General features: G+C 41.6%; 1 protein-coding gene across 1 annotated transcript in view; it reads right to left on the bottom strand.

The window, feature by feature from the left end:
* Positions 1–22,250, bottom strand: part of CDH5 (cadherin 5) — a 286,155-nt gene extending 263,905 nt beyond the window's left edge. Inside the window, exon 1 of the mRNA XM_069217168.1 lies at positions 22,114–22,250. The gene's annotated coding sequence lies outside the window, so the exon portion shown is untranslated. The remainder of the gene's footprint in view (positions 1–22,113) is intronic.
* Positions 22,251–24,852: the final 2,602 nt, after the last annotated feature.

The following is a 24,852-nucleotide window of genomic DNA, read 5'->3' as shown; positions in this document are numbered from 1 at the left end:
AGAGACTGTGTGATCTGAGTCGCCTTCACGGTCCCCCTGGATGCGACCGTTCCCGTCACCTCACCCTGTCTCATCTACCACCTCTGGGGGAGAGGAGAGGGGGCTGAATGTGAATGGGCACCCAGATTGACTGTATTCCACATCTGCTGTTCCCTAGAAGGACACTGATCTATCTTGCAGTCCTACGATCTAACTGGACTTGGGCTGCTGGCAGCTACATGACACGGGGCTTAAAAAATTATTCTGTCTGACTACTTACCCAGCTGTTTAAATGCTCTCCTCCTAGACTCTCTTACCAAACAGAATGGACTACCATCTTCACGTTTTATCTTTTATGATTGTGTTTTTTCTCTTTGAAGTTTCTACACTGTTGTAAATGTCATTTCCTTTACCGATTCCTTTTCTTATGGTGATAGATGCTTCTGGGGTAGAAGTTTAGGGAGGGGTGGGAGTTGGGGGTAGGAGATTTATTTGTAGGTTGTTGTTTTTTTCAGCACTATGTTATGTACTACGTGCTTGTCTATATTTTTTCTATCTTTTTATGTTCTGACACACATTCGCATAATGGCTATGGTACTGATTTTTGGAATTGAGACCCCCCCCATAATACATCAGTGACACGTTCTTTACCCAACTGCTGGACCCTGTGTGTCCCTTTCCTTTATTGTCCACTGTGTAAGATCCCACACATCTCCAATAACCATGACCTTTTGACTATTGTCTTGGAATGTTAATAATCTCCTGGACAGTGTGAAGCAAACTGCGGTTCTTACTTTTGCCCATCGCTATCTCCCTGAGGTACTTCTGCACCAGGAGATTCATCTTATGGGGAATCACTGTTCTTTCCTGGTACGAAGGGGACATGATAGAGTCTTTCACACAGGAAATTAATGTGGCTCCTGGGGAGTTGATATCCTGTTGCAGCGTTCCTTCCCCCTCATCGTGTCCTGTGAAGCGCAGGACCCACAGGGACGCTTCACTGCCCTGACAGGAGCATTAGAGGGGCAAGTGGTTAGCCTGGTGTACATTTACACACCATCCATATCCCTTAGCTCTTGCATCCAAGACCCCTCCAGACTTCTCTTGAACCTCCCACAGGGCAATACAGTAAGAGGAAGCGACTTCTATGCTGTGCCAAACCCAGAGCTTAATACACCAACTTTAGATGGACTGGGGTGCACCACCTCACCAACTGGACCGAAACCCCCGGCCTTTCCAATGCCTGAAGGACATGGCAACAACAACTTTGCCAATTTACACACAGTTCAGCAGCCCATCACACTCATTAACTGATAATCTTTCTATCTGCGACTGAGTGCTGACTGCGTTTCCAAATCCAAATACTATCCAGTGGGATTTCAGATCACTCCCCTCTATTTCTTCATTTTGGATCCCCAAATATGGCCAACGCCCCATGTGGTGTCTCAGTGCCTGCTGTCTCCAGGATAATACATTCATTCAATCACTTTGCACTGTACTTCAAGCTTATTCCCGCAATACCAGGGTTGCTGGAGTTTAGCACTTTGTGGGCCTCTAGCAAGGCAACTATAGGGGGTTTCACCAAGGGTCGTATAAGGACCCAAGAATGGGATCGCTCCTCTCATACTACCCCATTAGAAGCACATGCCCTTCAACTGGAACAGCGTCTCACGATTGATCCCCAGGAGGGTATCACCTGTCAACTGGATCTCCTCTGTGCTGAAATCCGTCAAAATTCTCTTGAGGCCACCAAACATCTTTGGCGGGCCACAATGGGCAATATTTATGACTGGGGGACAAAAATGGGAAGCTGCTATATTGGCTAGCCTCCCATAAACAGGTGAATAGGATCATCCCCAAAATTACCCATGAAAGAGGTTATCTGAGACATATTCTTTCTGAGACTGCGCAAGTGTTTGTCCACTACTATAGAAGAATATGTATGGCCCCTGTGGGTGAAGACAAGGTTTCTCCTACTCACTTTCTTAATATAGTCCCACTCCCCAGCTTCTCTCCTTCTGAATCTCACAAACTTGATGAACCCGTAGGGCCAAAGAAGTCGGAGAAGTGCTATCCGGTTTGGCGTCTGGAAAGAATCCTGGCCCAGATGACTTCCCTTCGGAATATTACACCACATACCAACACATACTAACACTGTACCTTCTGTCTCCCTATAGAAAAGTTTGTTACAGTAACTCCTTTTCCCTGGAATTTGACCTGGCCACCATAGTGGTGATTCCTAAGACACAACCTCCCTCCACAACATGTACGGACTACTGCCCAATCTCACTACTCCACAGTGAAGTCACATTTTTTGCCACTGTAATGGATAATCACCTCAAACATGTCCTTGCTACATTGATATGCCTGGACCAATGTGGCTTTATGCTGCCCCGTAGCACAAGACACTGCCTTCGACGGCTTCATGTGGCCCTAGCACACTGTCACCAATTGCCTCATGACAGCACTCCTTTTCATAGTCTTTGAAAAGGCTTTCAATACAGTGGACTGGGGATATCTTCAGTTGGTGCTGACCCGGGCTGGCTTCGGACTTTGGTTTCGTGGCATGGTTTGTGTTTTTATTCCAACCCTATGGCTTGAGTCCCGATTAACGGGGTCCTTTTGGCTCCTTTCCCCATAGGACTTGGAACTAGACAGATTTGTTCCGTGGCCCCAGTCCTCCTTGCCCTGGCAATTAAACCATTGGCCCAACTTGTCTGTACAGATGCCCAGTTTGTGGGATGGACAAGGGGCAATGACCATTAGGACCTCTTTGCTCTTTATGTTGATGATGTCCTTCCATATCTTCCGAACCCTGCCATCAGTGGTCCCCGATGTCTTCAGTTGCCGAAACGCTTTGAGACAGCTTCAGGTCTTAAGATTAATCCCTCTAAATCTGTACTGAGTTCTCTGGCCCCATCTAGAGACTGTTTCAACTGGCAGACAAATATTCAGCTTCGTCAGCTTAGCTTTAAATACTTAGGCATATGGGTCATTTTATATCCGGAACTCACTTGGACGCTTAATCTCCAATCTTTAGCCCGGAAGGCTACAGACAATCTCAATAGATGGCAACCCCTTCCTTTAAACATTATGGGGCTAATTGCTCTATACAAGATGATGATTCTCCCACTGTTCCTAGACATTTTCCAGAATCTACTGCTTCCCTTGCCTCAGATGTGGTTTTGAGACTGCAACATTGTTTCTATTGCATGGGTCTCAACCTCACCTGGCCCTCACGCACTGTCAACGAGGTCCCTATGATGGAGGCCTGGGAATGACAAACCCTTTCTACTTGGCTTCTCACCTTCTTGTTATTTATGATTGGTAGAACGGGGTGGTCCGACCCTGCTTATCAACTAGAACTGTCATTGTTGGGGTTTCCCGACTTACAGGCCTTGCTCTATGGCTCCCCGGTGTCTACCTTCATACCTCCGGTAACTAAAGTAGTGTTCCTAGCCCGAAAAGAAGCACTCCGACATGTCCAACGGGAGGGCAAGCTCACACAACAGACCCCTCTCAGGCTTGGCACGTGGTTAAATGAAGTGGCTGTGATTAAAGGTTTTCCAGCCTTGGACCTTATAGGTATCATACAGCTGAGAGATGTGTGGTCTGGGACACATATACGCTCTTTTCATGACCACCTGTGCTCTTAAAAAAAAACAATTATAAAAATATCTTCAAATTCACCATGCTCTTCACACTCGTTACAGCATCTGACGCTTTCCCAGAATTTACCCATTTGAAAGCCAAACTCTTATCGGTAAACTTGATCGCAGACAAATCTCAAAAATATATCTTACCCTGATTATCAATTCGCCTAATACTCTGCAGCATTTCAGAACCTGGTGGGAGGGTTTGCTAGGGCCCATGGAGGACGAAGATTGCTGTGATGCCCTGATGGCCCTTCAAGAGCTTACTATCTTGTCTCGACTGCGGCTGGTACAAACATATTATCTTTATTTTGCTTATCTGTCTCCGGTCTGAATGCACTGGGCGAGCCTTCACCCCAACTCCTCCAATCCCCAATGCAGAATCCACCCAGCAGATTTCTTTCACATGGTGTGGTCCTGTTCTGTGATGATGGAATACTGGACCAGAGAAACCCATGACCTATCAGATGTTCTTGGGTGGGAGGTTTCTCTTTCTCCCTTGTTGATAATGTTGGGTGTGTCTGCTGGCTCGGGCAACAAGGACTGATTGGTCATTCTTAGGTATTGCCCTCCTAGGCACCAAATGAGACACCGCTGCATGCTGGCTGTCCTCTGATCCCCTACCCTGTTGGGATGGAAGCAAAGAGTGGATTGGTGTGCACAACAGGAACGTGTAGTCTATGAAGCCAGGGACTGCCCTCGTAAACATGGGAAAGTTTGGGGAAAGTGGTTGGGGTAATTTGCTTGAGACTATAATGGACATAGAATTTTGGATATTGTCTATTAGAATCATGAAGTACTGCTTGAAAATTGAGGGTATGTACAGTTGCAGCCTCTTCATTTGTATTGTGATGCTTGTGTGCCAGCTGTTCATTTGTGCCACTTTCTTCTGGTATGAAATAAAAAAAACTGTTTATCAGAAAAAAAATTAACAGTGGAAGTCCCAGACCTACCCCTCTTGGGAAAGAAGCCAAGTTGCAGGTGTCACAAAAACAAATAACTAATCATGTTTCAAAGAAAGTATCAGTAAAAATAGGTTCATTTGAAGAAGATCATCAATTTGTGGTATGCTACTCATTCCTGTAAATCTTTCAGGGAGAAATCTTTGGTGCAACTTAAATTGTACTATTTACTGTACACTGAATGATGTTGAATTTCAAACGTGTAATGAAGATGTTGAATGTAAAATGACCAGATATGCAATAGCTGTAGGAGTGTGTCTTGTGAGGACGGTAGAAGATTTACCCCCGATTTGAGAGATACTGTAAAAAACTAAGTATGAGATTTCAAAGGGAAAGACATTGACTAATCAAAAGGTGTACAACCAGTCTGAGAAACAATAAAACTAAATGTTGTTTTTTCAAAGAACACCACCTTATAGACAAACACCAGAAACAGTGGCTGTAATAACACCGCTGATTGAAGATTTGTTAAAACAAAGGATTTTTAAATAAATTGTCAGAAGTCAGTTCACCCATTATGGGTTTACAGAAGCCCAATGAGAAATACAGGATTGTATGGGAACTTCAAAAAATTAAGAAACATAGTTGTCTCATGTTGTGCTGTGGTACCGAATCCAGCAACAATATTTTTTCAGATTCACTGCAGTGCAGAGTAGTTTGCCATTGTGGATCTCTGTCAGGACTTTTTCTCTATTCCATTGCATGAGTACAGTCCATTTCTGTTTTCATTTGTGTTTTGAGATTGTGTCAAGTTCCACACTGTTATACAGAAAGTCCTTTGATCTTTAATCAAGTCTTTAAAATAATCTTGAGATTTGGCAGATGTTTTGCAACTCAGTTTATGTACAGTATATTCATTAAGTCCGATTGGGAGCACAGTGCCTAACATTCCAGTCAAGTTCGCCCCTTGCATCCTGGTACATGCAGTTTGAACAATTAACGCTTCCTTGAAAAAATCTGTAGTATTTCACTAAAGTTAGTACAGACAGTACTGTTCATCTCTAGACACGTGTTTCTGGGTTAGTCCCCTTCATCAGTAGAGACCAAAGAACAACAAAAATATCTGGGGTTGCTGGAAATGCCGCCGATATCGTCTCAGGTTTAGTACCACGCCCAGGCTCACAGGTCCGTCTCCAGAGCTCGTCAGCTCAATGGCTCGAGGGAGCCTTTTAAACATGAAGTCCGATTGGGAGCACACTGCCTAACATTCCAGTCGAGTTCGCCCCTTGCATCCTGGTACATGCAGTTTGAACATTATTTACTTGTGGCATCAAATACGCAAAAAGCCTGTAAATAGGACACAATTGCTCTTTTAAACCATCTAGCTGAGAACGGGCACAAGGTGTCCCTGAGCAAAGTGCAATATTGTCAAAAATAAGTCCTTTACTTAGGAACATCTCTTGAGAAAGGCATAAGAAAGAAGTCACATGAAAGAATAGAGACAATTTTGAAGATGAGTCTACCCAGAACTCAGAGAGAGGTCAGAATGTTCCTGGGAATGGTTGGCTGTTGCAGAAAGTGGACACCCAACTTTTCTCTAGTAGCCAAGTCTTTATTGAGGCTGATGCACAAAGATGTGCCTGATCCACTTCCATTGGACAACAATTGCTTGAAAGGTTTCCTAGAGGTGAGTGAAAGTCTCTGCTATGCCTAGCACCAGGCATGCCTGAGTACAGTGAGATGCTCACATTGTTTTGCAGTAAGAGGAAGGGTTGTACTCTCTCAGTGTTTACTCGGTTGCATGAAGACTCATGAAGACCTGTGGTATATTTTTTAACAACACTTGACTCTGTTGCCGCAGGACTGCCTGGCTGCTTTAAAGCGGTTGCTGCAGTTTGTGTCAGTATTGAGAGATGTAAGAACATAGTGAAGGGACATCCTGTAATGGCCATGGGCCTTCACTCGGTGAAGATTTTGCCTACTCATTCAAAATCGCAGTATCTGACAAACCACAAACAAATAGTTGCAGCTGAAAATGTAGCTTTCAAAAACTGTCAGACGTGCAATCCAGATACATCATTACCATTGCCTGAGAATGCAATTGAAGGGGATGAAATCAAAATGAGATACTAAGGATTTATGCACCAAGCCACAAACAGACATTAAGGATGAGCCTCTTGATGAGTCCAACTCTGTAATTTTTGCAGACAGCTCATGTTTAAGAGACAATCAAAGAACTTTGAAAGCAGCTAATGCAATTTGCACACCTCAAGAAGTGGTAAAAGCCCCCTGGCTTCGAGTTGTTACGTCTGCACAAGTGGCGGAGTTAATTGCCCTTGCAAGTTGCTTGTTGCCTTTCAGCTTAATTGAGAGTGACTAAATTTACAGATAGTTAATAAGGGTTTGGTGTGATCCATGATTTTGGGCAGTTATGGTCACAGAGGGCATTTATGACATCACATGGTTCCCCCATTAATAATAGCGAGTATGTAGTGAGACTACGGGAAGATTTTCAGTTACGCACTTCTGGCATGCACATTTAATGGAGAATACGCAAACGAATCTGAACAGGACACTATCTTTTCAACGTTATTGTTAGTACCTGAAACTTGAGAAGAGATCAAGAGACTACAGGAAAAGTTTCAGAGGCAAATTAGCAAGGATGGATCAGAGCAGGATGTGTTAAAAATGCAAATGACACTTGGGTTTCAGCAGATGGAGGACCAGAGTTACCAGACAGTTTGTTATTCCCCATGGCCAGACATTTCCATGATCCTGCACACTTTGAAAGGGATGCAATGGTTTGGTTGCTTAGGTGAATTATTTCAATCCTAGATTCAGAGTTTTAGCTGTAGACCTATGCCATAGGTGCTTTACATGTCAGCAGATGAATGTGAGGAAGAGAACCTGTAACACTTAGTCATATTGGAAGATCAGGAAGGCCCTTAAACAGGATGCCATTGGATTTTGTCAAAATGCCTGTTTGCAACAGGCTCAGCTATATCCTCATTATAGTGTACATTTTCTCCCAATTGGTGGAAGCCTACCCAACGTGGAGGAATAACTCTCATTGTAGATAAGCTTCTGTTACATAACATTATTCTGTGATTCAGATTCCCAGTTTCTTTGGAGTCAGACCAAGGGACTCCTTTTAATAATGAAGTCCTTAGAATGATGTGTGTGTGGCTCTTCAGGTATAACAGAGATTACACGGTAGCTATCATCCTGAGGCTTCAGGGATAGTGGAGCAATTAAACAGAACCTTAAAGGATCAATTTTGTACATCCACTTAATTGAAATGGCCAGATGCTTTACCAAAGGTTTTGATGAGTCTTCGAAGCATCCCTGAGAGGAGAACAGGATAATCACCTCATGAAATACTCATGCTTCATGCTATGAGGCTGCCTGATATACCTGTAAATGCACCTGTAAATATCACAGATGACATGATGTTCAATTACTGCAAAGGATTAGCTGATGTGGTCCGTTCTCTATCTCACCAGGTTTGAATTGTCACTGCCTGTTAACATTAGGAGCAATGTCATGACCTTATCCCAGGTGACTAGGTTCTGGTGAAAAAGTAGTGCAAATATCCACCTGGGGAGAGAACTCTTCCCACAACCACCTCCAGAGGCCGATTTATATAATTTCTCCTACTAGCAGTGCGCCTCTGTATCACCCAAATGTGGAAACAGCCACACATTCCCACCATTAATCTGTGGTGGAGCAAGGTTTGAAACATATATGCCATGGAGAAGCTCACTGCAGTGCTTAGGCACAAGCAGGCCAAATTTGAGACCATTTGGCACCCATTTGTTAATTACATCCGCCACCAAGGTAGGTTGGGGTTTGCATCTCGCCATGTCTAGGACACTCCAAGCTTCTGACATGTAGGTCCTTTTATCCCCAGAGTCGGTGGAACACTCCTCCTAAACTGGCTATGCCACACTTGGCCCTAATACACAGACTCAATCCTTCCTAACATACTGCTCCAAACATGTCTTGATAGCCGACCTCACAGAGAGCTATGTTTTCCACCCTGGGTAAAGGGGGAACACTCAGATAATTTTGGACATCCTTCTATTCCATCCCATCTCAGCTACTCATTGTTGAATTTTGTCATAACTTGTACTGACACATGCCATATTGTTTCATTTGCATTACCGATTTACTTCAATGTATGCTGGATACCTTGATCAATATGTCTTGGTTGTTAACTATTAAAATGCTAAAAAAAACTTAAAAGAAAACCCCTGCTTGGAGCCAAGGTGAAAAGGCCCCTACTAGATCATCCTGATTACAAACAATGCTGTCAAAAGTGCTGCAATACCAAACTGGGTGCATGCATCGCACATTCAGAGAGTGAGGTACCTGTATGAAGTAGTGTTCTTTGAGTCGAATCTGAGATCATCTGTACACATACATCCGGAAGAAACAGGGGAAGGTGAAGTATAGCCAAATCTCTCACCAGTGCAAGTTCCGGAAATCTTACAAAGTGGAGTGGTGACACACACAGAAGAGGTAGAAATGAGAACCGACAAAGGATCTATGGAAGCATCATAAGAGCAACAAATTACCTAAATGAAGCAACAAGTGTGGGAAAAGAAAGACCCCTATGAAGACTGGAATGGGTGAACGGTACAAGGCAATTGAGCGAAGCCTGCCAGTAGAACGAATACCACAAACCATCATCAAAGAAACAGAATCTAGTGGTATAAGTAAAACAGAGGAAGATCAGCAGACACCAAGGACATCCAAAAGATCAATAGTACCGTGTTGTGCAGGTATTCTGCACCTGAATGGATTTACTATGCGGAGAGTGTGCAAAATGCATCAGATTAAAACCCTAACGAACTGAGAGCAGAGACATTTGAACCTCCATGATATGCCACACTGGAAAACAGCATTGACCAAATAAGATTTCTGAAATAAAAATTGCAATCAAATAACTTGACTGGCACTATTTAGTGAATTCAAAACCAAATCAGTTGAGACAATATATGATGATCTTTGTTTTAAACTCCGAAATAAAAGACTGGAATAAATGAAACTGACAATAAAGAATCAACGAAAGTGAACAAAAAGTATTAAGAAGAATTCAATGGCACCAAGATTGCAGTAGAAGACTAAGGATATCACATTTAGAAGAAGATGGAGTAGGGCTAGGGATATTTCTTGAAGATTTTCATACATAAATTGGATGAAAATAACGGCTATTGATAATTAAATGTTTTGCGCTTTTGCACAAGTAGAAGTCAATGCAGATAATTGAATCTGCCTGCTGCTGTTATTCTACTTTACGTCTGACTGTAGACAAACATGTATCTTTACCGAAGCTAAGTGTAGAGTAGTGATTGTTGTCACACTAATACTTGTTATATGAGCCGATATAATCCTTTTAGTTGGGATGAGTTTTACACTGGAATTATAAACACCTGCATCTTCAGCTCCACAACAGATGAGACAGAATTCTGGCTTCATTTGTAGATTATTCAAAAGAAAGGGGTTTGGGCTAATGTTTATTCAAGATTTGTACAGGAACAAACTCAAGCATTAGATACTAAGCACTGGTATGTATGTGCACCCTGACCTTTTTCAGCTGCAGAAGAAGTCACGTATCATCATATCCATTTGTCATATGCTATTACACACAGTATTTTGCTTATTTTTTTAAAATATATAGACAGGAACTTTTTGAGTAATATTTTTCCAGCTATGAATATGATTCTTTCTAAAGTTCCCCTACAGAAAAAATCTTCACCCACAAGCAAAGGATATGGAAGTTTCATAGTATTTTTTTAGATCGCCCACAGTCATAGAAACTATTAGGCATATGTAAAGAACCTAACCTGTTTAATGAGACCATTGGAAAAGACGTTCATGTTAACATTAGAGGAAAGACAAGCTCAACTTTTTCTTAGTAAAAATAAACATGATGATATTTTAAGGAATTTTTGGAAGAAGGAGGAAGATAAATATAAAACGAAAATGGTTTATCCAAAATTGAAAATAGAAGACAAAAAGGGAAATTCTGTGTTTACAAAAGGAGAAGTCAGGTTAGAAAAAGACATATTGGGATGTGTAATTGTGAGCACACTTTTTAAGTTTTGGGAGGACCGGTCAAAATGTTGAGACGGGAAGAGGCAGTTATTCCTGGAATTTAAATTGTGTATGGACAGGATGCCTCTTTCCAGTTGCCAGCTGATTGGGAGAGTGTTTGCCGTTTAGCTTTGCTGCTTTCTAAGATGTATCATGTAAATAACATAGATGCTTTAACAATGACACCACCATAAAGACACCCACATAGTGCAAATGATGGGACTTAATTAGTGGGAGATATTTAGGGAGCAATCATACCACCTGTAGCAGTAGTCTTAAATGATGAGGAAAGTAGGATGTTATTAACAATAGTAGATAAGTTAGCTACTAGTACATCTGGTGACTTACTAGCTGTTAACGCAGAATATGTGGCTATTACATCAATGGTCTTGCAAGATCAATTAGCTTCACCTATTTCATTAGCATAGAAAAGCAGAGTCTACAAGATGTTGAAAGCTCCACACTGCTGCTCATATGTACCCGATGAGAGTAGAAAAATAGAAGAATTTGCAAACAACATTTCATTGTTCCTAGAGTAGGGTGGATTCCTTCCCCGAGTCTCTGCCTGGAGACTCTCCTTGAGTTTCTGATTCCTTTTCTTCATGAGAGGCTGCCATATTTACATTTTACTGAATTATCTGCTGATGTCTTTGAGCTGAGAATACTTTCCAGCTTATAATGCAAATGCTTCATGCTTGTACACAGATTTTTCTCTCTCATAAGAACCCTTTGTTAGGTTTCCGAAGTGACACCTTTTCTCCTCTTTATCCCAAGTTAACTTGCATTAGCAAAATGACTTTATGGAAATGCTTTTTGTATTATTAGTATTGCGACTGCAATTCTAACAAACATTTTGTTCTATTTGATAATCAAATATGGATTGCTGGATTATATTAACCTTTAATGCTGACATTTTAAGATTAATGTCTAATAATTATATAGATGAAAGACTAAAAGTTTTGAAAATAAAACCCTTTAACTCATACTAACTCTTTTTATTGACTGAATTTAAAGTGTTCATTGATTCATTGTTATAAAGATAATTGGCCCCTCGCTCCTCTTTGCTGATGATCAAAGCTTCACCAACCATTAATAATTACACCTGAAGAATGAGATATAGAAAACCCTGTTTCCTCACTGGTTATCTTGTAACGTAGCTAATGCTAGCTAAAGAATGTGTGCCATTTATTTTGTATCACTGATTTTCTACTGGTTTCATTTTGATAAAGGCGAGCAATAGTTTTTAGATCACACTGACAATAATAACAACACATTATTTGAAAAATGTTGCTTGGGTAATCAGAAACAACCCGACTTTCACTCTGCAGTTTTCATTTTTTCTCAATACAGCTTGTATACACCGCTTGTATACATACTATTGTATTTTGTCATTCGCATTTACCTTAATATCTTCACCTTTTGACCATCTATTTTTTTACTGTCCAGCAAGCAGTGGTGGTTGGTGATATATGAAAATGGTGGGGCACAAAGTTTTCATAGTGTGCACTAGACAAGCAGAATTTTTTCATATAGCGTGCTGCGCAAACTTGGCCCAAAGGTATTGGAGAGGTTAACATGAATACTTGTTAAATTACACAATTTGCATACCAACATTTTATTACGTACCCCTTAGCAGCCTGCAGCATGTCATTGATGTTGTCTAGTCTGTCGCTCTGAGCACCAGGACCCATAGACAGCTCGCTTTACCAATCCAGACGCTGCTCTCATGCTGCTAATAATGGTAAGCAGCATGAGAGAAGCACCAGGATTGGTTGGAGCAGGCTTGCTCAACACTCCGACAGGCATTGGCAACCTGTGCCTGCTCTCCCCCCAGCTGTCTAAGGCAGCTTGGGTTGGAGAGGTTTGAAGTACGGATATTGGGCTGGCCATCACAAGACAGCCAGTCAGATCAACATGCGCACTTCAAGCTGAAGTAGCCAGTCCTCCCTCCTACCAATCAGCAGCAATGAAGCGTTGACCCTCCCTGCCCTCAAAATGGGCTCAGGCTGGCAGAGTGCAAAATAAAATCATTTTACTGCCATTTTATTTTCATGCTTTCTGAACTTGTAGCAGGGGGAGGGCACTCCTCTGCCTTTATAGAGGAACCACAGCTGCTGGCAAGATGTAGTAGTATGTTTTCCTTAAATTTCTGTATAATAACATTTTGATGATATCAGATAATGGTCAGTTTGAACTTAGTAGTCAATTATGCTGACAATCAGGAAGATGGTATACTTGTTATTTTTCAAAATAAATATTTGTGAAGGCTTACCTTTGTCTAACCACTCCACCCATGGCTGTCCTGCAAACCTCACTGTCCAACACAAAATCCAGTTCAACTTCTTAAAAGTTCCTTTACAATTCCTACTTTCGAAGCCACTCACAATTTCTTACCTTTACCTATCCAGTATCCCTCACTGTCATCACTGTCATATTCAACTCATGCTCTGCTTTCTCACCTGTGCCCATGCCACTTAGTCTGCATAGGTCAGTGTTACCCAACACTCTATTCTTTATAAAAGACTGCCTGCACTTCCATTGTTACACCACTGTTTGCTCCACATGCCAACTGCCATGTCTCTGTCACATCCTGACAGATCAACATTGCTCAGTGTCCATTTATCTATAGCCCCAGTATATTACTGTCTTGAGCCAAAGTCCACTATCTCAAGTTACTTACTGTGGCATTCACTCCCCAACATGCTATTTTTCTGCACATTGCTCTGCTTACAGATATTAATGCTGGAAGGTCAGTTTGGGGTTCTCATTGTGAGTTAACTGCATGTGTCTCTCAGGTTTCCCTGAAACAATCCCTTCCAACTTAATGTTCCACTGTTGAAGATGAGAACTACTCCAGTAATTCCAAAACTCTAGATTTTTCCTGCCAGGATTCCACCATCTAGAACTTTGTTGAAAAACATAAATAACCCAATTTACCAGTAGACACCAGTAAAAAATTATCCATGGAATCAGTGGTATTCCAATATGGGCCTGAGTCATAAACTGCACTTTGTAGTACATTTGTAGAACTACAAAAAATACTACAAAACATACTCCAAAGTGTAAGTCTTTCCTGTAATTATATCTGCGGGGTCCCCTCCTCTACTGTGGAGTCTCTGCGCATGTAAATATAGATTTTAGTAATAAATGTAGAAGGAACACAGGTGTTGGAAGAAGTTTGGCATTAGACATCATCCATCCACACAAGAGTAAGCCAATAATATTAGGGGGTGGGCGACATGTAACATACACTTTCATTGTAAGTTTACACTTGGAGTTTGTGAATACTGACAGTAGTAAACTTACTACAAAGTATAAACTTACTTAAAAGTGTAACTTACCTTTGTGAGTCAAGTTCTCTATGTTGATTTAGGCCTCAGTTATGAGTGTTTTGTTATATTGACTTCTCTGCACAAATCCTGTTGGCATCATATGTATAAGGGGTGGAAAGTCCATTGCACCCGGTATTTATTGGGATGCAATAAAGTGCCAAAAAGTTTGATTACTTTCCTGTTACATTTCTAAAGGTCAAACGTGCCAAGATTTGCCAGGTGAAAAGGGGCTGGTAATTTGTGGGACATGCAGAACTTGGGGCAGAAAGCATGAAGGTAAGTTTGTTACTACCCTGTGACAAGGGCAAACTTGTAAGTGCTATTTATTACACCCAATAATTTCCCCAAGACGCAGATTTTATTTGGTGTGACACAGGATGAGATGAAGAGAGGCAGGAGGCAGTCATCGCCATGGCCAAAGAGTTTTAGAGGAGTCTCCTAAACCAATTCTGCTGGTTCTGCCTCACTTTCCACCAAAAGGTAGCAGTACATTTTCCAAGTAAGTTGCAGCAAAAGTCACAAAATCAGTGACATAAAACACTGAATTAATCATAGAAAACATCTGCATGGAAAATGAGTGAAATCCACTGGTGAAGCATCATTTTGGTTGTACCATCATGCGTTGCAGAAGTGACATAACAATGTAATCGACAAACATATATTGCACGCCTTAACTTTACTAATGTATAGTGTAGCATCTAAATTGTATTTTTGAAGGTAAATTCAGTGTGGAAGATTAGTAGTTCATATATACAGTATGTGTGTTCTTATGTTTGATTTTAACATGCTGAATTGTAGTACTCATGCGCATTTATATTCATGTATTGTGATTATGGAATTATGGTAAAATTGCATATATCGTGTTTATTTCCAATTCCTGTTTCCATTCATAGTTACAAGCTGCACTAATAATCACGTAGTTCAAACGTGCATTGGATGTCTTTTTAAGTTAGCATAACTGAAGGCCTGAAACATTTGTTTCTTGTGTTTAACCTTCTAGGTGGAGTTTTGCTTGTGTTGCAATATTCTTTCTTTGCAGGTGCGTTCGTGCAAGTCTACTGGTATACATCTGGTATCCTGGGATAGTGAATGTGTACTAGAGCTAGGTCGGTATGGGAAGATACAATGCAAGGTCAAGAAGCGCTAACGAACTGAGAAGAAAAGACTCCTGTTTGTGTACCAGACACTGGGAAACATTCAAGGTCGATGGTAGAAATGGGGTCTCTAGTTGGCAGAGGTATACACCCTTGTCCAAGTAGGGACCATAATCCTAGTCAGGGCAAATCACACACAATCCAGATTATCCTGTGCCCACCCTCTGGTAGCTTGGCACTGAGCAGTCAGGCTTAACTCAGAAGGCCATGTGTAAAGTATTAGTGCAACAAATCATACAGTACACAGTGAAAACACCACAAAAAATACACCACACAAGTTAAGAAAAAATATATGATATCTATCTGGTTAAAATAAGGTCAAAACAATAAATATTCAATAAGCACAAGTTGAGAAATCACTTTTGCAAGATCAAAAAGTCTTTAATCTTAGAAATTAACCGTTGTTTCTTGATTACACAAAGTACCTGGTTTATGTCAAAAATAACACGCACAGAGACCGCAGAGGAGGAGATGTGTGGAAAAATAAGGTGTGTGTCGGATATGTTGTCGTGGTACAGACGATGGACGTTTCTTCCCACTCTTCAAGGGGCTTGCATCGTTTTTCGGTGTGAAGTCTTGCTTCCTCACTGTGATGCGGGGATCTTTTTGACACCCAGGGATGATGCTGGGAAATCTTGGAAGCACTGAAAGAAGACACAGGCGTTGCATCGATCCGATAGAGCGATGCGTCAAATTTCCTGTTACACGGCAGGCGCTGCATTGATTTTCTACTCAGCGAATTAGCTGCGTCATTCCAGTTCGGCTGTGTGATGATCCGGTAGGGCTGTGTGTCGATTTTCCACTCTGGAAGTCGGGCTGCGTCATTCCTGTTCATCTGTGCGGCAATTTCTCAGTCGCAAAACAGCTGTGCATCATTTGCAGCAGGCTATGCGGCGATTTTCGGCGGAACAAGGAGTATCCTGAACAGATGAAGTCATTTTGGGCCTGAGACTTCAGAAAATAGAAGGCAAGCCCTTGGAGAGCACTTCTCAGCAAAGTCAGAGGGCAGCAGGGCAACAGCAGGGCAGCATTCCTTCTCAGCAAAGCAGTCCAGATGAGTCCTTTGGGCAGCCAGGCAGTTCCTCTTGACAGGTTGCAGGTTCAGGTCCAGAGGTGTCTGAGTTGGTGGGGTTAGGGACCCAGTTTATATACCCAAACATGCCTTTGAAGTGGGGGAAACTTCAAGGAGTGGTTTTGAAGTGCACAGTTTCCCCTTTCAGTATAGGTCTGTCTGCCAGGGTCCCAGTAGGGGGTTTGGCAGTCCATTGTATGAGGGCAGGCCACTAGACTTTGAAATGTAAGTGTCAGGCCCTCCACCCTGCCAACCCAGGAAGACCCATTCAGTATGCAGATGAGTGCAGGTGTGACTGAGTGTCCTGTGTTTGTGGTTGCCTGGGTGAAATGCACAAGGAAGTCAACCAGCCCAGCCCAGATGTTGATTGGAGACAGGCTGTAAGGCACAGATGGATTTTAAGTGCAGAGAAATGCTCACGTTCTAAAAGTGACATTTCTAAAATAGTAATAAGCAGGATTTTCTATCACCATTCTGGCCACACTAAATATAACCTGGTGACCCCTTTCTGATCAGAATCTACCACTCAAACAGTATGTGAGAGTAGTCCTAAAGCTCTCCTATGAACGGAGCAGGCCTCACAGTAGTGGAAAACGAATTTAGGAGTTTTCAACTACCAGGACATATAAACCACACATGTGCATGCCCTGCCTTTTATCTACATAGCACCCTGCCCAATGGGTTACCTAGGGCTTACCTTGGGGGTGACTTATATGTAGAAAAGGGGAAGTTTAAGGTTTGGCAGGTACTTTTAAATGCCAAGTCGAAGTGGCAGTGAAACTGTACACACAGGCCTTGCAAACGCATGCCTGAGACATGGTTAAGGGGCTACTTATGTGAGTGGCACAACCAGTGCTGCAGGCCCACTAGTAGCATTCAATTTACAGGCCCTGGGCACATGCACTGCAATTTACTAGGGACTTAGAAGTAAATCAAATATGCCAACTAGGAATAAACCAATGTTACCATGTTTAAGGGAGAGAGCATATGCACTTTAGCACTGGTTAGCAGTGGTAAAGTGTGCAGAGTCCTAAAACCAAAAAAAACAGTGTCAAAAAAGTGGAGGGATGCTGGCAAAAAGTTGGGGGATGACCACTCTAAGGCTGTCAGGTCTAACAGTCGTCCTGATGTTTGATTTGTGGGATGAGAACTTGAAGGGAGTCGCCAATTTCAACTGTGCAAGAAAGATGGGAAACTACTGTTGTGGATGACATAGCTTTCTCTGAGGTTCTGTAGGTTTAATTTGTATTCACCTAATTAGAAAAGGGTAGATTCCCTTGAGGCTTGGGGGGGACAGACCTCTCTACTCGTTATTCCTTGTTTTGCTTTGTGCTATGCAATACCTCTCTATCAGAACTTCTACTGAGGTGTCTGTTATGCTGCCTCTTTCCTATATTTCCTGAGACTTAATTAGTATTTCGCTGTAGTTTAGTTTAGGGTATTTATATTAACGGTTTCTCCTATGAATAGGCAAGGGGGATTGCAACTTGCATATAGATCATTAGATTATATTTCTCATCTTTTGTATTGCTTCAACTCAAATTCTTGTATGCCTAATCCCTATGCGATTTTACTTCATTTTACGTTTTACCTCACCTTTAGTGATTTTTGTACTTATATACCATGATTTTGAGATTCATTTACATCAATTTGGCCCTTAATTTGTAATAAACCTTTCAACTTTAAGTTCCGTCTCCTGGGTTAATGTGTGACCAAAGAGGTTATGCTGTCATTTGAATTGAAAGCTTGATTTAAAATCTCCTTTACCTCTCAAACATCCTAAAAACATCCATCAGAAGAACAGAAGCAAGAATATGGGCCCATTGCATCATCAGAAGAACTGATACCAACAGCAAACATTAAACAAAAAATATTTACTATATATATAACTGCAGAAACATACAGACCCACCAAGAGAGGAGGAGGAATGAGAGGGGCTATGGAGAGTGGGTGGGGCTTTATGCAGGCCACTGACTGAGAGCCATGCTAACCACCTCTCAAACACACAAACAAAAGCTTCTGAAGCTGAAGTCACTGGCCTCAGTGGGTTACAAAAATCCTGATGGACGTCAGCTACGCAGAGCCACAACTCATGAGCTGAAAGTCCACTCCCTGAAAACAGCTTCGAGCTCAATTTGCGTAGCAACATTTGATATCAGCTCTTTGCAGTTTGACTGTGTTATGAGAGCCAATTGTGCATGACATAGGGTGGCACTGTGGGGGCTGGGAAGTCTGACATAGTATAAAAGGGAGGAAGGTGGGCTTGGCATATGTTAATGTTAAAAACTAATAATCATGCTGTGGACCTATGCAAGTACTTTTATTATTGTCAAAGGGTGCAAATGCTATTCATTTTGTTTCTCAATTCATATACCGAGCACTGCAGTGTTCGTTGCATAAAGATATGTCTACACTTTCAAAATGTGCCTAGCCGACATAAGTACAGTCTGGATCTAAAGAAGTTAATTTTAATTCACACATACGGTAAAGCTAGATTGTACCTCCAGAAGTAGCAGTTTGGTATCGAGAACACCTTCATTGCAGCAAGAACATTGCTAACTGTACAAGACAGACCATGGTGTGCAGGATCAAGATCAGCCTGGGCTTCCTTACACCGGAAGAAATGAGGAGCAGTGGAAGGGAACACATTGTTGTATTAACACTATACTGCACACTGTACCGCGGTTTACATTCTCAGATAACATACAACACACCAGGACAATCCTGACCAATGTGACATTATTTTCTTGTCTAGTGCGGACAAACTGATTTAGACCACAGCTGCAGTGCCACACAAATGATCAATCTATCTATGTGATCAGACTGAGTACATTTTGTGCATCTCTGTATGTTTCTCTAACATCCTCACATGTCTAGTCCAACCTTGCTATGCTTTCATCTCTAATTCACCTCTCTTTCTACCTTACCACTCTCCACCTCGCACCAAGGCCCAGATTTACCAAACAGCCATGCAGTGCAGTGCAGCTTTGAAAAATGCTGCCTGCGTGACTGGGAGGGAGCAGGACAGCGCCATGTCTACCCAGAAATGGCTCTCTTTTCCCCTTTCCCTAGCGCTGGCTCTGATTTTAGCTGCTGTGCGCCACGCACACACCTTTGAATCACAGTGCAAGGGTGTTTGCATGAGTCTAGCATAGGTTTGTACTGGAAGGGTATCCTCCAGTACAAAATACCATGCTTAGAAACACTTTAAAACTTTTCTCATATTGTATGTGTGCTGTACAGTACAGCACGCATACAAAGTCGGAAAAGAAAGGAGAAATGAAAACATTTCTCTTTTTAACGTCTGCTTTTAAAAGGGATTAACTTTTGGTGCACAACTATTGTTTGTAGATAGAGTTTTGCGTCGAAGCATGGGTGGTTGCAAGGAAACACCCACGTCCCACCCATGTACCTCCCCCTTGCTTTGCGCTTCTTTGTGTTACTTTTAGGGTACTTTCCAGCGCAAAACAAGTTTTGCGCTGGAAAGTAAACTAGTAAACAAAACATTTTATGCTAGTTAGCATCACATTTGTGATGCTAACCCGGTGCAAAATGTTTGTAAATCTCCCACCTAGTGTGTTCATTGCTCTCTCTATATTTCCTTCTCTTCTCTCTAGCTCTCTGTACCTCACTCTAAAACATTACCTCTCTCTCTTTGTCACTACTTCCTTATGTTCCAACCCCTCTGTAACTTTTATTCCGGCTATCTCACCTTTCTCTTTTTATTTTAAATCTCTCTCTACCTCATCTGTTTCTCTAGCTCATCTCTGTTTCTACATTGCCTCTTCCTCTGCTTCATTGTCTCACTATGTCATTCTCATATCTCTGTCCTTCTTCTACCGCCCAACTACCCATGTCCCCTCTCCATAAATATAGATTTTGCAGGTGAAACATCCTTGCCAATTTGTTAGCGACAAACTTCAGAGCAAAAAGATCTTGAGTGACAGTCCACCTGCAAAACTGATTTAAACATTTAAATTCTTATGGGAAAACCTTTTTCTGGGCCTCTTCTTTCACTGGCAATATTCATAAACCCTGAAGTCTCACTAAATGAATTTCGTTTAACTCCAGTGGTGGAACAGCAATTTACTTATCCCTGGTAACAATGCCATGCGACAACTGCAACTCTAAAGAGAAGGGGATTCAAATGGATGGTTTGAGTGAAACGAGGTCGCAAGTTGTGGCTTCTTCGTGGCCCAAGTGAGATCCCTTGCTGTTTCAATGAATCACTGCATAAAGAACTGAAAAGAAAGTCACCCAGCACTTAGCAAGGATATGCACAATATAGGTCTTTATAAGCACATCCTCTGCAATGGGCTGTACCTAATGGAACTTTCAGTGCTTGCATTTCCGGCTTGGACATCATCTGCACACACCATTCATTCTTCTGAGAAAAGTCCCTTGCAACATAAATATTTGAGATTTCTGCAAAGTTATAAATGTATCTATGGCACATGAAATGAACCTTGTACTACTACAGATATGTACAATTCTACTTAATATTTATGAATTTGAATATCTCCCTGTATCCCTTTGGTGTTCAGCACTGCAAAGCCTGTAGATCACCATGCTCTAGGTAGGCCACGCTCTTGATCACTGCTTTCTTCAATTGGTGTCGCAATGGCAGAAGCTACTTGTTGGTAAAGACGGACAACCTTGGGAACTGCATTCCAGCAAGAATGCAAATAATTGACAACCACCTCAAATTTTCTGAAAGAGTCAAAAATATGAATTTTTCCATTCATATATCTGTATAATATGTGTATGATAGAGAAAGCTCCTAAAACAATGGAAGGTATACACATACACGACATATCTGTACGTGCAGGTGCCACTTTGCTGCATCTTGATTGGGCCATGTCTCAGATACTCACACATCATATACAATATCTCCCATGTAGGCCAAACTACAACCCACGCCCTATCAACCATGCTGTCTGAAAGGACCCCAGGAAGTGGGTGTGAACTAAAGAGCTTCACAGGCTCATCAGTGGTATAAAGCGCTATATTCATTCTCCTTTGCAGTACAATCCAGTATAGATATACCCTATTTATAAGTGTCCCTGACGCGTGCTCCCATTCCCTGCTCTAAGGTGTTGAACCACTATGTGATTCTGCTAGGGTTTTCAAATAAGCAATCTACTCGCACGCTAAAAAGTTCTAGAGCAATCAGTAGGAGATAGTGTTATGTGTTATGTCTCATTATCCCTTATGTAGAAATAGAAAGTTCCATTCCAGCTCATTGTGACAACTCCCACCGAAAATGATGTCCGCGATTAGCTGCTGTCTGTAAAATACTGAATTGTGTCAAGGCCCTCTTTTCCAGTCCCCACATGCTCTGCCCACAGTCATGTTTACACATACAGAGAATCTCAAAGAATTGATATTGTCGGGCACACCGATGTACCTGATTCATTTATAATACAGCACACACGGTTTATACAAACTGAGAATCGCAGAGAATTAATATTGTCGGCCACACCCATGTACCTGATTCTTTAAAATATAGCGCACGCATAATGGGAATGTTTATAGAACACCTCTCCCTGCACCAATTAATGGGTAGTACATCTAGTAATGTATGTGCCTAAGTGACAATATTTTATTCAGTGGTAAACCAATAACAAGTATTTAACTAAAAAAAGAAAATTATTTTTATCAACCAAAACCATTTCCTTTTCAATGTCGCACTGTTTAATTGTCTACCACAACAGGCATATTTCGGCTTCCGGTATGCACTGGGTCTCATTAACCCAGCAACATGTCTAAATGTTTTCTATTCAGCAGTCATTTACACCACAAATGGCATGCTTGAGTGAAGACATGAATATAGTAGCATATGCAATATTAATTAGGTGCTTGCCGCGTATAGAAAATAATCACTTTAGTCTTAATTTGTAAAGAATTGTAATAAATTCTTACCTGAATCGCGGGATGGGCTGCACTCGCAGCGGGTCGAGCCCACAGAACTTTCTGGCTTCTCACAGTGCCTCGCAAAACCTATTTAGTTCGATGAGAAATAAAGAGCAGATAAAGGCAGTCCTCGGTTCACCAAGCAAGGCAGGGAGTGAGCCGTTTCCAGGATCCACACGGTCCTCCAGCTGGGAGTCAGCCTACTTCCCACCCTGCAGAGGCTTCCTGTTATTGTTCCATACTTTTCTGACGCCAACAGCTATGATGAGAGTGGAGGAAACCAGATAAAGGCAGAGGGATGATTGCTAGACTACCTTTTTCATCATGGAGAGTCTTGGGAGCGTTGTGGGGAGTACGAAGGAGATGATGACTAAAAGTCGAAGCGGAAAGACGGCTCTTTGCCTAAGGACAGACAGCAGTAGACTAGGATTAGGGTAACACCAGCTTTCATTGCTTTACAACAATTATCTGCTCTAATCGGGTTTGCACTACATATGTTTCACATTGATATGCAGGGAACATTTACTCTGGCCTGGGGCCCACAAAGGGCTGGCCAGGAGGGCTTTTGACAAAGCTATAATTATGGTTGGGGTCTTCAAATGTTCAAAGTGGATGGGCCTCTCGTGAGCTTTGAAACAGCCTCTGTTGGGCCCATTTTGTGCCTAATAACTTTTAGTTGCCACTGATGAGTCTATCAGGTTAAACTCTGTTTTGTCTCTGCTATGAATCTGAGTGATCCACAAACATCCTAGTTCCATTTTCGCTTGATCCAAGGAAGAGTGTAAGGCAGAAATCTATGTGAGTGTTTCAAAGGGCTGCTGTTGCCTGGTTAAATCCTCTCACTTTTTGCTGACAAAACCCATGTTTTATAGTTACTCTAAAGCAATCAGTCAGATTGATTTATTGATAGATTATTAGGAAACATTTGGTCTCTCAAAGCCAATGCCTACTTTTACTTTGGATAGCTCATCACATTGATCACGGATAAGGCACTGAGCAGCACTTTTGAACAGGGGTAGGTCCTGTTCATAATTTTTGTCGTGGACGAACATTAAAATGGCATTTTGGCCTGTTCCTAAAATGAAAAGCATGAGTCAAAGAATAGAGATCTACAAGCGTAAATGACATACTTGGGTGGAAATCACTGCCCACATCGTGGGCATCTCTGTGCAGAACACAGAATAGAAACGCTGGAGGAGGCAAGGAGAGCAACAATCCATGATGTTTGGAGTCTCCAAAATCAATACTTTTTTGTCTTTATAAAACTTGTGCATATAATTCCCCAAACTGCAAACCCTCTAAAATAAGCACTAATAAAAGTTGGCATGAGTTAGTTTGCAGCTTTGAAGAAGAGAAATTAATACCCCAAATATACTGTTGATGTATAAAAAAAGATTTGTGTATGGAGAAGGAAAATTGCAGCATTGCAGATGCTTTTGCCGTTTGTGATACAGCTTGATCTGGAATTGTGAAGGGGATTTTCTTTGGCTGAGGAGACCCGGCATGCAAGGATGTAGGGCCTGATTTCGAGTTTGGTAGACAGGATACTCTGTTGCACCTGTGACAGCTGTCACGCCCATGGTACTGCTTGTAGTAAGGTGAAAGGATATCCGCAACATTTGTGATAGGGTAACATGTACCCCAAACTCTAAATCAGACCGTTAACATTTTATTTTAATAGCTGGGAAATTAGATGCCCTGGAGACATGCACTATTGAGCAAGCCAGAAACTATTCATTAATATCGGTCTGTATTTCCTTTGGGACAATGCGCATAATGTTAAGAAATGTGCCCTGGGGTCACTAAGACAAAGCGAGCCATTTGACACTACTCAGTACGTTGAGCAAATGAATAAAATCAGCTGACAGCTCTATCAACACGAGGTTTCATACAATTACCTTGATCTCTTATGTTGATGGTGCATTTAGATAAGAGAAAGCATGCCACATTTGTAAAGTGAGGGGAGACGTTGTCTAGTCAAGATGTGTAAAGTTTACTTGTATAAATAATCCGAAAACCAGAGTCAGGATTTTAAAGCAAATTAAAACTTGCTCATAATTCATAGGTGAGAAATTAAAGCGTTATGTTAATGAACAGCCATCAAAGGCATTAGTTATTGTTTTGCTGTCAATGGGTATTTTGTGCAGAATAGGACGGATGCCAGATTTAGTCCCTCCCTCCTTGACACCATAGGACCTTTCATTTCCTATAAGAAGCCTATAAGTGGTAGCCCACATTAGGGGTGAGAAAAGTTCTTTTTCTTGTGACTCTCGTGTATTTTTTTCCAAAAACTACAAAATAATTTGTAACAATCACGTTATGCACGATTGGGCATGGAAATCAGTATTCGTGCAACGTTTTCAATATTGTATAATCTGAATTGTCAGCAGGTGTAATTTAGCATAACTTCCACTTGTGTGTGTCAAGAAACCCTTTGGGAACAGCAATGGAAGGAATATACTCACATCCGCAGGGCTGATCATTAAGCTCAAATGTATATTTTTGAAACTAGGTTTCTGATTACTAAAGGACTGGAAGTAGGTGAGGTATTTACCACACTGGATAAATACCAATACCTTGGACAGCAGTATTTACTATGTGTGGTAAATACCTATGATTTCAGATTTTCCACACTGAAGTCCCCATATCTTTGAATGTATTGTGCATTTTTACCCAGTCAAGTTCAGCAGGTAGTTGCAGCATGATTCTTATCTCAGTTTTCTTATGTGAACAAGAGATAGCACGCAG

The sequence above is a fragment of the Pleurodeles waltl genome, chromosome 12 (genome assembly GCF_031143425.1).
Source record: "Pleurodeles waltl isolate 20211129_DDA chromosome 12, aPleWal1.hap1.20221129, whole genome shotgun sequence".
Lineage (NCBI taxonomy): Eukaryota > Metazoa > Chordata > Amphibia > Caudata > Salamandridae > Pleurodeles > Pleurodeles waltl.
The sequence above is the reverse complement of the archived record's forward strand: the minus strand, read 5'-3'. Positions and strand labels throughout refer to the sequence as shown.